The sequence below is a fragment of the Lolium perenne genome, chromosome 7 (genome assembly GCF_019359855.2).
Source record: "Lolium perenne isolate Kyuss_39 chromosome 7, Kyuss_2.0, whole genome shotgun sequence".
Taxonomy (NCBI): Eukaryota; Viridiplantae; Streptophyta; class Magnoliopsida; order Poales; family Poaceae; genus Lolium; species Lolium perenne.
In genome coordinates, this window is record NC_067250.2 from 215,084,719 (window position 1) to 215,094,662 (window position 9,944).

General features: G+C 46.2%; 1 pseudogene; it reads left to right on the plus strand.

The window, feature by feature from the left end:
• The first annotated feature begins 6,413 nt into the window (after window positions 1-6,413).
• LOC127315572 (EID1-like F-box protein 3) lies at window positions 6,414-7,368 on the plus strand (annotated as a pseudogene).
• Window positions 7,369-9,944: the final 2,576 nt, after the last annotated feature.

The window sequence follows — 9,944 nt, forward strand, 5'->3', positions numbered from 1 at the left end:
CTTACTGGCTTTCACCATTGTACCCAACGTTCCCAAGAGCAAACCCTTGGCCGTCAGAGCGTACACCATTTTCGTTGACCACCTTTCGCCATTGTTCCAACCTTTTCCAAGAGCGGACCCATTGCCCTTTCCTAGCGCTCGCGTAACTCATGCCATCGCTTCTCTAACTGGCTATTTCTTGTGGCTATTTCTTGTGCGCATGTTTTCTTCTTTCGAAATAGGAGCATCGCTCCAACTTATGCATCAATCGATGCACATAAGCATTTATTGCACTATTAAGAAGTTTACCACAAATGGTGTTCATAGAAAAACAACCAGCAGAAAAGCAAAAGTACGGTGAGCTTAAGTGTGTTGAATTCTTCTAAAAGCCGTCAGCCATCCTGAGCAACCATCTCCAGATGGCTGTTTCCAGAATCCATAGGCGCCTGATGTGCCTCTGGACCATTCTCCGATCCAATGGGCAGCCATCGGATTCGTATAACCTGTAAAAAAAATGACGATGTGGCTCAGATGGTGGTTACCGGATCTTGGTGCGCCCATCTTCTTCCTCTTCGATGATGCCTTAGCGACGATGGTGCGGCGTGATGGATGGCGAGGCGTGACGGATGGCACCTTTGAAATCCAACGGAGAGACGTAATTGGAGTTGACGTGGCTGCACCAACTTTAAGCTTGCAAACACTAATTGCATGTTAGTGTGGATGAACTTTATATGTATTATATAGATTAGTCTAAAAAGAAACAAATAAAGGAAAAGATGTGGCGACGATGGCGAGCCAGTAAGTGCACTAATTTATTGAAATGCTATTATCTAGTAACTAGCGCAGTGACCCTTGCAAGTGTGAGGGCATTGTTTCTGCTATGTTGAATGTGTCTCGGGAATCATTTTGAGATTGTTCCCATACTACTATTTCTCCGGATAGGTTCTAGAGTTTGGAGATTGTTCCCATACTATTATTTATCTCCGTCTCCACTATATCTGATCCCAGTTGTAAACTACTTCACTCCTAGTGTCTGACTTCCACTTCTCGTAGTGGTCCTCCTCGTGGTCCTAATGGGTTTGGGCGGAAGTCTCTGTCTCTTCTAAGGTATAGAAAAGGATCAAAAGATAGATGAAGTATGAACATACTAAACATGCTCAGGTGTCTAATGTCTAGAGTCGTGGATCATGGATCCTAGGCACATGCAGATTTTTGAAAAAAGGTTTGAAGACAAGGTAAGTTTTAGATCATGAAAACTATGTCCGTCGGCTTTCAAGGACCATGAGAGCTTTATGGAGTTCCTTTCCCGTCGCGATTATAGTTCTTTCCCAGAACTAGGAGTATCATCACACATTTTATACCCTATCGAGAGGTGCGCTAAGTTTTTCACAAACTTATTTAGTCATGTTGCACAGCCGAGATAACACGATGATAAGTGGATGATAACTTGTATGACGTCGACGAGTCTCTCGATTGATTCCTATCGCCAATGCAACAGCTCTCAACCCTGCAAGATATTCGCAACTCCACACACTTGCGCATGTAGCCGCCGACCACGAAGCAATAAATTGCAATCTTCTAATCCCCAATGGAACAGCAGATCACATAAACTTTCAGTAGCATAAAACTCCAGATCGAAACGAATTGGAGAGTGATGTATCAATAGTTTTGCGTATCAAACAACTATGAACTATGGTTTATCTTAAACGTGGTCTAAAGCTGTTTTGGGAGCGTCCTAGACACTTATATAGGGGTTCAGGACGACCATGAGTCGAAAATAATGATTACAAAATGATCCAGATCGGGATCTGGTCGAGACTAACTCGGACACGGCCGGCGTGGGGGCCGATAGACCGGGCCAGGGGCTGGACGGGACGGCAGACGCCGGGCCAGGCACCGGGCTGGCACCGGGCGGGGGTGCCAGACACCCTGGATAGTGCCTGGTTGGCACCGGCGTGGGATCCGGCAGGCGTCGGGTCAGCTGTTCTTATCCTCCTCGTGCTACGCTTGCTTCATCTTCATACCTGATCATACATAAGTAGAAATACTTAGGCAGTATAAAGTTCTCATCGATCAAAGTATCATTCAAGAGCAAATTCACCTGTTGTTTTAGTAGCTTCGCACGAGCCCTTGTAATAGGTCCAATCCTGACTTCATTGGACTTGAACTTCACATCAGCATCGTCTACATCTTGCAATGACGGAGGTAGTAGTTTGGTAGGGATGTCCTCATCACAGGCTTTTGTATTTATTTATTTATCGGATGACAAGTTTGGCTGTTGAATCTCTCGAAAGATGTGAATTGACAGTGTTTAAATAGAATTATTTCAATTAATCATATTTTAAGATGATCATGGTTTGGAAAGTCATGACTTGAATCATTGACTTGATGATTCACATGGTTATTAAAAAAATTCAATCACAAGTGTGGTTAGATCAGATAATGATCAAGATAAAATAAGATAAGACCTAATGGGATAGAATAAGGTAAGAATAGAATTGGTTAGGTGTTTGGTTGATGGATCATATGCTAGAGGATTATTCAGCACATGTGTTAAATGATGGTCAAAGAAGACAAGTTAAGTATCAAGTTATTACTTGCTAATTAAGGACGTATTTTGTGTTGATTCAATTTTACTTACGACTCTTATTTCAACATTTCCTAACATATAGAAGTTTATCAAGGATTATTTCAAATTTTTAACACTTAGATGGAAGAGCTGGTCTTAAATTATCTACTCAAGTGAAACTTCAATCAATTTGACAAGTTATATATATAAAAAATTGGGTACATGCATGAATGCAATACACACATCTGTCTTCCATCTGTTTGTAGTCTATAAACCTAGGATATTACAATTACGTAGTCTTTTTCTTTAACCGGAGATTGGTCTATAATCATTTTATTAGAAAAAATACATTGTTACACGATGTTTTTTTTTTATCGAGAGAGACCAAACATTACACTTTTCTTTGGCAGACCGAACATTCATTAGTCTATGCTTTTGGGGGTGATGGGATTTGTAGCATAGAGGAGAACCAACCTGTGGTTGGGTGGTTAGGAGGGCAGTGGCACCCCCAACCCACCAGAGTTCAAACCCCAGGTTTGACACTTTGGTGTCTCAATAAAGGTGGAATATTCTTCAATGGGAGACGACGTTCCCGTTAACAGTGAGGCGTATGTGGTTACTTCGTCAATCTCAAGACCTGTCGGATGAAGTTTCTTGGATGCAGTCTCTCAGAGGTGCTCATAGGGGTAGAGTGTGCATGTGTGCGTTCATATGGGTGAGTATATGTGCGTTTATGTGAGCATCTACGTCTGTACTGTATTTCAAAAAAAAAGATTTGTAGCATAGAAAACAAAATATTCCTACAAATATGAACAAAAACAAGATTCAATCTTGGAGAGCCAAGATCCAATCTACAAGATGCAAAGCAATGAGAGGGAGAGTGCGCATCTACATATTCTTGTAGACTGAAAACGGAAACGTTCATTCGAACATGGTTCGCATTGTCGTACTCTCTTCGTGATCCAATCCGATCAAGCACTTCACGAACAACACATCCAAGATGGGCACTCATATGGCTTGATGCGGTCTCCTCCTTCTTGATTCAGCAAGACAAGGTGGAGATGTAGATGAGATCAACTCCGACAGCACGACGACATGGTGGTGAAGATATGGTGGATTCCCAGTAGGGCTTTTCCTAAGCGATGCCAGACGGAGGAGGTAGGAGGAGAGGTGCAGCCGCGGTAACTTGCCCCTCAAGTTTACCCATTATTTTCTAGGGATATGGCCTTATCCCTTGGGATTGGCCGACTGGGCCTGGCGGACTAGTGCGCCTAGCCCATGTGGGCCTAACTGCACCTCCTTGGCCCATGTGGTCCTGCTTGGGACAAGTGGGACCACTGGAGGCCCTCCAGAACCTTCTAGAGTACCCCGGTACAATACCGGATAATTCCAAACTTCTCTGAAACCCTAAAACATAGCTTCCCCTTATATGAAACTTTTTATCTCTAGACCATTCTGAAGCTCTTTGTGATGTTCTGGATCCCATGCGAGACTTCGAATCAAAATTTGATATCACCATCTTAATATCTCATTACTACCCTAGCGACACCGAGCATGACCCTATGGGTTCGAAAATATGCAGAAATGATCGAGACATCTCTGTGATATGTAAACAATAGCGGGATCGTGGATATCCATATTGGCGAAGATCATTGTCGGTTGAACCACAATGTTAGCGATTCAATTAACCCCGTATCCAATTCCCTTTGTCTCTCAATATATTACTAGCCCGAAACTAGATCATCGGTATGGTATCACCATACCTACTTCAATCTTGTTACCGGCTAGCACTCTTTACTCATGCCATAATATAATATCCATGTGAATAACTCATTTGTCACTTGCTTGCAAGCTCTTTAGATATTGCATTACTGAGCGGGCCCGGAGAATATCTTTCTGTCATGGATGGAAAAATTCCACTCTCGATTCATTCAACCCAACAAGTACTTTCTAATGTACCCAAAGACACTTTTATGATCACCTAAGTATGAAGTGACGTTTGATGCCCTCAAAGTATTCTTCCGGTAGTAGCGGTGACATAATCTCAATGTGGAATGAATAGGTTACTTGACATTAAAATCAGCTTAGGCAAATTAAACATAGTGACTTGATCTTATTGCTTTGTTAAATTGGGTTTGTCCATCACACCATTCTCCTAATGGTATGAGGCCTACTAGACACTCCGTGTTGTTTATGAAACCACACATGTCTTATGCTTCTAGTTAATACACAATATTAACATGGAGTATAAAAATTTATCATAAACAATAAAATATGGTAATAAACAATTTTATTATTGCGTCTCTCGCATATTTCCAACAGGGGAGTCCACCGCCAGATAGACGGATTCGCCTACCTTTATTTTGGCAGAGTCATGCCAACCAAATATGGAAAGGAGTATCAGGCCGAATTTTTTTTAGACGTACTGTATGAGGCTCTACTACACATCGTTTTGATTAAATGATTTGACTTGTCATGTGTCTATAATTTCGTGTAACTCTTAGATCTATTAAATCTTAACAGTTAGGGTAAAATCAACGGTATATTTATTTCTAGCATATGTAGCATATGTAGATTAACGTGATGGCTCTATTTTATACTAGATTTGTATCTTAATTTTAGTATATAACTAGGAAACATACCCGTGCGTTGCACCGGTTGATCCATTAAACAGGTGGTACAGAGTTGTGCATGATTTTTTGAACTTTTAATCAACAAAACCTACTACATGTCAGTTCACGACAACAACTGCAACATGGTGGACAGATGGCTAGGCCGCACACACTTCCCAACATGGTGCGATAAACCTTGATGGGGACGATGACCTATCTGGTGATGATGGATGGACGAGTGTGGACAACGCAGAAGACGCTATCAAGTGATGATGGGCTAACATGGAATGTTCATTCGCTAGTACTCGTCGACGGTAGAGAAATAGCCTGATGTAAAATGTAAACAAAAAATTTATGGTCAAAGAAATAACAAATGGTCTAGCATGAACCAATGATTGAACCAAAACAATGTGAATATAGTCCTTGGCGCATAACAAATAAGATATCGGTGGTCGACAACAGATACCCATGGAAAAAATCAGTAACAAATCTAGAGCGTACTCCTCAGTCCTCACATCCTCTCATAAAAAATCAAAAGCTTCAACACTGGCAGGGGCATCGAAATTTACCTTCAACCAATGCATAAGGTGGTACGCAAGGACTTGAGCCTCTTTAAGTGAACTCAGCAGTATACTCAGCGATGTACTTGTCTAATATACACTCGAAAACCTGATCTTGATCAAGGCAACCAAAGCCAAAATAGGAGCGCATAATTTCAAGATCACATGAGGTAATGCTTTAAAAATATTTGCTTTAGCTGACAAACAATTCAAAAGCAAGTTGCGTTAGTAGTACCTACGCCTTGCCTTACTTTTCTCAAATGAAAATATGCCAAGGACTGCCGAATAGAACCAAACCTAGAACATGCCTCTGTACCCGGAACATGCCAAGGGCGGAAACAACCATGGGTAACCTCTCCACGAATTCGATCAACAACGATGCAACGTGGCCAGCGACAGCCTGCAGTGGCAGTGCTCTCCACCGCGCTCATCCTCATGGCCATCTGCTGGCCGCGGCAGTGCGGCCGTTCACCGCTGCTTTTTTTTTCCGGCCATCCTCAGCCCGCGACGGCAACGGTCGCTGCCGCCACACACCCTCGCGGTGCGAGCAGGAACGTTGCAAGTTATAGTCTCTCGGCTTGTGTGATGCTCGTCGGGCGAGTTGGCCTGAGCCGATGCAGCGGACGACTCCTTAATGATTGTACATATAGCAGATTACTCCTTGACCGGGTTAAGGAAACTGAATCGATCACGATGGCAAGATTCAGCTTGGTACGCCCGAGATCGATCGATTGCGCGACCACTTGTTGTCATCGTTGCCTCCGCCGTGCTCCTTTACCGCGGGCTCGGACTCGGCTCCTCTGCAGTAGAGTAGCTACTGTACCGGTACAGTAATTAGGTTGATTTACCGTTCATTTGCATCTAACGGTGATCTGAAATATCTGGCTGGCCTGGTGACGGAGGAAATTACGAGCGAAGGCACGAGGGAGAGAAGGCGGCTCGATGCGTGCATTAGCCTCGTCGCGTCGGCGGAACGTGCAGATCCTGGACAAGCAGGTGCTGCTGTTTGGTGCTTAGCTGGCACCCAGAGGCGCGGGTGCTCTGGCGTAGGTCAGCCGCCGCGTGCGCACCATGGCAGAGCGGGTGCTCTGGCGCGAGCTCCGCGTCTCGAGGGCGCCACGAATGTGGTGTCCGCGCAGGTGTTGTGGCTCTTTGGCGATGGGTGGCCGTCGCTGGCAACGGCGAAACTGCTCATCTTCTGTTGCGACGCCGTCCCGGTTCTCCAAGACATCCGGTCGAAACTTCCGGTCGCGGCGCTAGGGCAGGGACCTGTTGTACGTTTCGGACCCGTGCGAGCATGCGATGCCCAACAGCGCCGCCGACGAAAACGTGGGCGCGAACCGCGGCGTGTTCCACGACTTCATGCGCTCCCGCACAGGCGCACACGGGCCTGTCTGCTGGGCGGCTGCTACCGCGCGCGTGTGGAGCGTGTCTGCGGCGGGCCTTGCGATGCGCAGTGTGTGTTGCCGCCTCGGCGCACACGAGAGCCGGCACAAGTACTTCGTCTGGGCAGGCGCATGGTCGCCGCAAGCTAGGAGGAAGACAAACTCATGGCGATGTAAAGCTCAGGTCACCGTTGGATGCAAACGAACGGTAAATCAACCTAATTACTGTACCGGTACAGTAGCTACTCTACTGTAGAGGAGCCGCGCCCCCCCCCTCTGTGCTGCTTCACGAAATTGCGGAACAATCCTTGGTAGTTGCCTCAAGATCCTTATATTTATACACAGCAATAATACACCTTGTCGTACACGATACGGATATCTTCGGAAGGAAATCTGACCACGTTGGATCGAAAGGAGCGGACGGACGAAACTTTGACGTACATCCCACGCGGACGGACGAAACTTTGATGTACCAAACCATGGAAACACTTCTCCCTTTATAGATAGGTATAGATATTTCAAGCTTATGTAGATTAACGTGATGGCTCTATTTATTATGTATATAACTAGTAAATTTATCCGTGCGTTGCACTGGGAGAAACAAAAACGCAAATACTCCAGCAAATTATTTGTGATGACACTTCTTCTTTGTGACACCATCGACAAAGGTGGCGTCATTTTCTCCTATTTATAAAAAACATGACTAACCGAACGAAAAATAGCAATGCAAAAATACAGTAGACTTCACATTGACTACTTTGTTCCGGACACCAATTTCAACTCCTCTTTGTCTGCCAACACATATTTAAGAACATCGGAGAATAATATAGCCATGCTATCTTACATACTTTATATCTGCTATCAAGTACTGCATTGTTAAGTAGACCAAAAAAATTGACGACACGCCTCAGGAGAATCCGTATGGTGGCTCGCCGTTGAGAGAGCTTGGAGGCGTGGGCTTCGAAACACGGATTGGTTCTAGTGCACACGGTGGGCTGAGTGAATACCGCACTTACACAAAGTTGATTTTTCGATTGGGTCATAAAGCTAGAGTGTGACATGGTGATCATGGGGTTCTTCCCTCCACTCGGCTACCAGGACCACATTGCCATTAACCGTTGGACGAAGGCGCTGAAGCCGGAGGTGCCTGGCAGGGTGGAGGATGTCCTGATGCCACCTCCCACCGCGCGCTGCCAGCCTAAGCTGGGGCACCTCACCAAGGCGATGATGACGCATAGTTTCTACGTGCAGCTAAGCACGGTAGACCTCCACGTGCTTGTCGTGCTGCCATGGTTCCAACATGAGCTGCGGGACTGGATCAAGATCCCACTTCCACGTAGTATGGCCTTGTCTGCCCGTCGCTCCTGCGTAGTGGGTGCAAGTCACCTACCATGGTTCGACATGAACTTGCCAGAGACGGTGTACAAATATTTTCTCGATCGAACTGACAATCCATGTATACATATCCATTGATTGTTGGAATATTGGAATAATGGTGTCCATATTAAAGCGTATACATATCCATGAATAATGGTGTCCATATTAAAGCGTCAATACGCTTTGAATCAGATACACAACCTTCCGTTCTAAACATTACTTTGTAAATCTGGGGTGGCAATCTCAGCGGCAAAGATTTTCAAATGAGCTAATTATGTAGTATAAGATATTTAGACTCATCTAGAACAGCGCAGCTCCAGGCAGCCGGCCGCGCATCTCCCAGAGTTTGGTGCTCCTCGCATGCATCATGATTCATGCATGCACGTCAAGAAAGCAGCGCCCTATCGATCTCTGCTTTGCTGTGTCGCCGACACCCAACCAAGGTCCGGACTGCTGTTGTCTGAGGACCTGAATTTTGAGTACACGAGCACCGCCGTGCGGTCGACAGAGAAGTAGAGACATACACGGTGCTCCTCTCGGGGGAGGCCTTCTTGGGTCTCGTCAGCAGACGCTGCTCTACGGCAGCATGATGGCGACCTCGCGGGACACGGTCCCGCTCGTTGGACGAGTCGACTGCTTGATTTCTGCCCCATGGCACAACACAGTTTCTTTCTGGGTTTTAATCCATCGCAAGCACACAACAACCAGACTACAGAAGCAATCCATCAATCCTCCGAAAGAAGTAGGCTCCCAATCGATCCCCAAACCATCTAGCTTGTACATGTGAGAAACGCTCGCCTAGTCGCCAGCGGCCGTGGGCGTCGTTTCTTCGGATTCCGGCCGGCAGGCGAGCCGTGGAGCAGCAGAGACAATGTCATCGACCGTCCTCGTCATCAAGCTGATCGAGCCAGGCGCAGGCGCACACCAAAGGCCGCGCATCTGGCAATGATCTAGACTTTGGCCGCCAGCCACTCCGGTGAGGCATAAACTCCGGTGAGCGGCATCCATACGGGACTTCCTTGCCGACGGAAAGCTTGGTTTCGTGGCCAACGGACTTCGGCGAGTCGCCGATGGATCGCCTGTTCCGCTTCTCGGCACCAGCGGTAAATTGAATCGATAGGGTCCTCGGTGGTTTATAAGTAGGCTATTGACTCGATCGAGTTTGTGTTTGGATAGATCAAGGTTCGTACTCTGCATGAATCGTGTCCAACCTGAGGAGTCCGGCCAGTGGCGGAGCGTTCTTGTTGCGCTCGTGTAGAAGTGGAACCGCTTGGGGCACCTATTGGGCCGGGCCACCAGTAGATGGGCCACATGACTTTGCAGGCATTGAATCAACGCGACAGGCCTTGGCTCACGTACGTACTGCCTGCCTGAAGCTCGACTCAGCACGGACGAAACGTTATGTTAACTTGGCGGTGACAGGAGGTGTAATTTCAGCAAAAAATAGGGGTAATTTCTGACG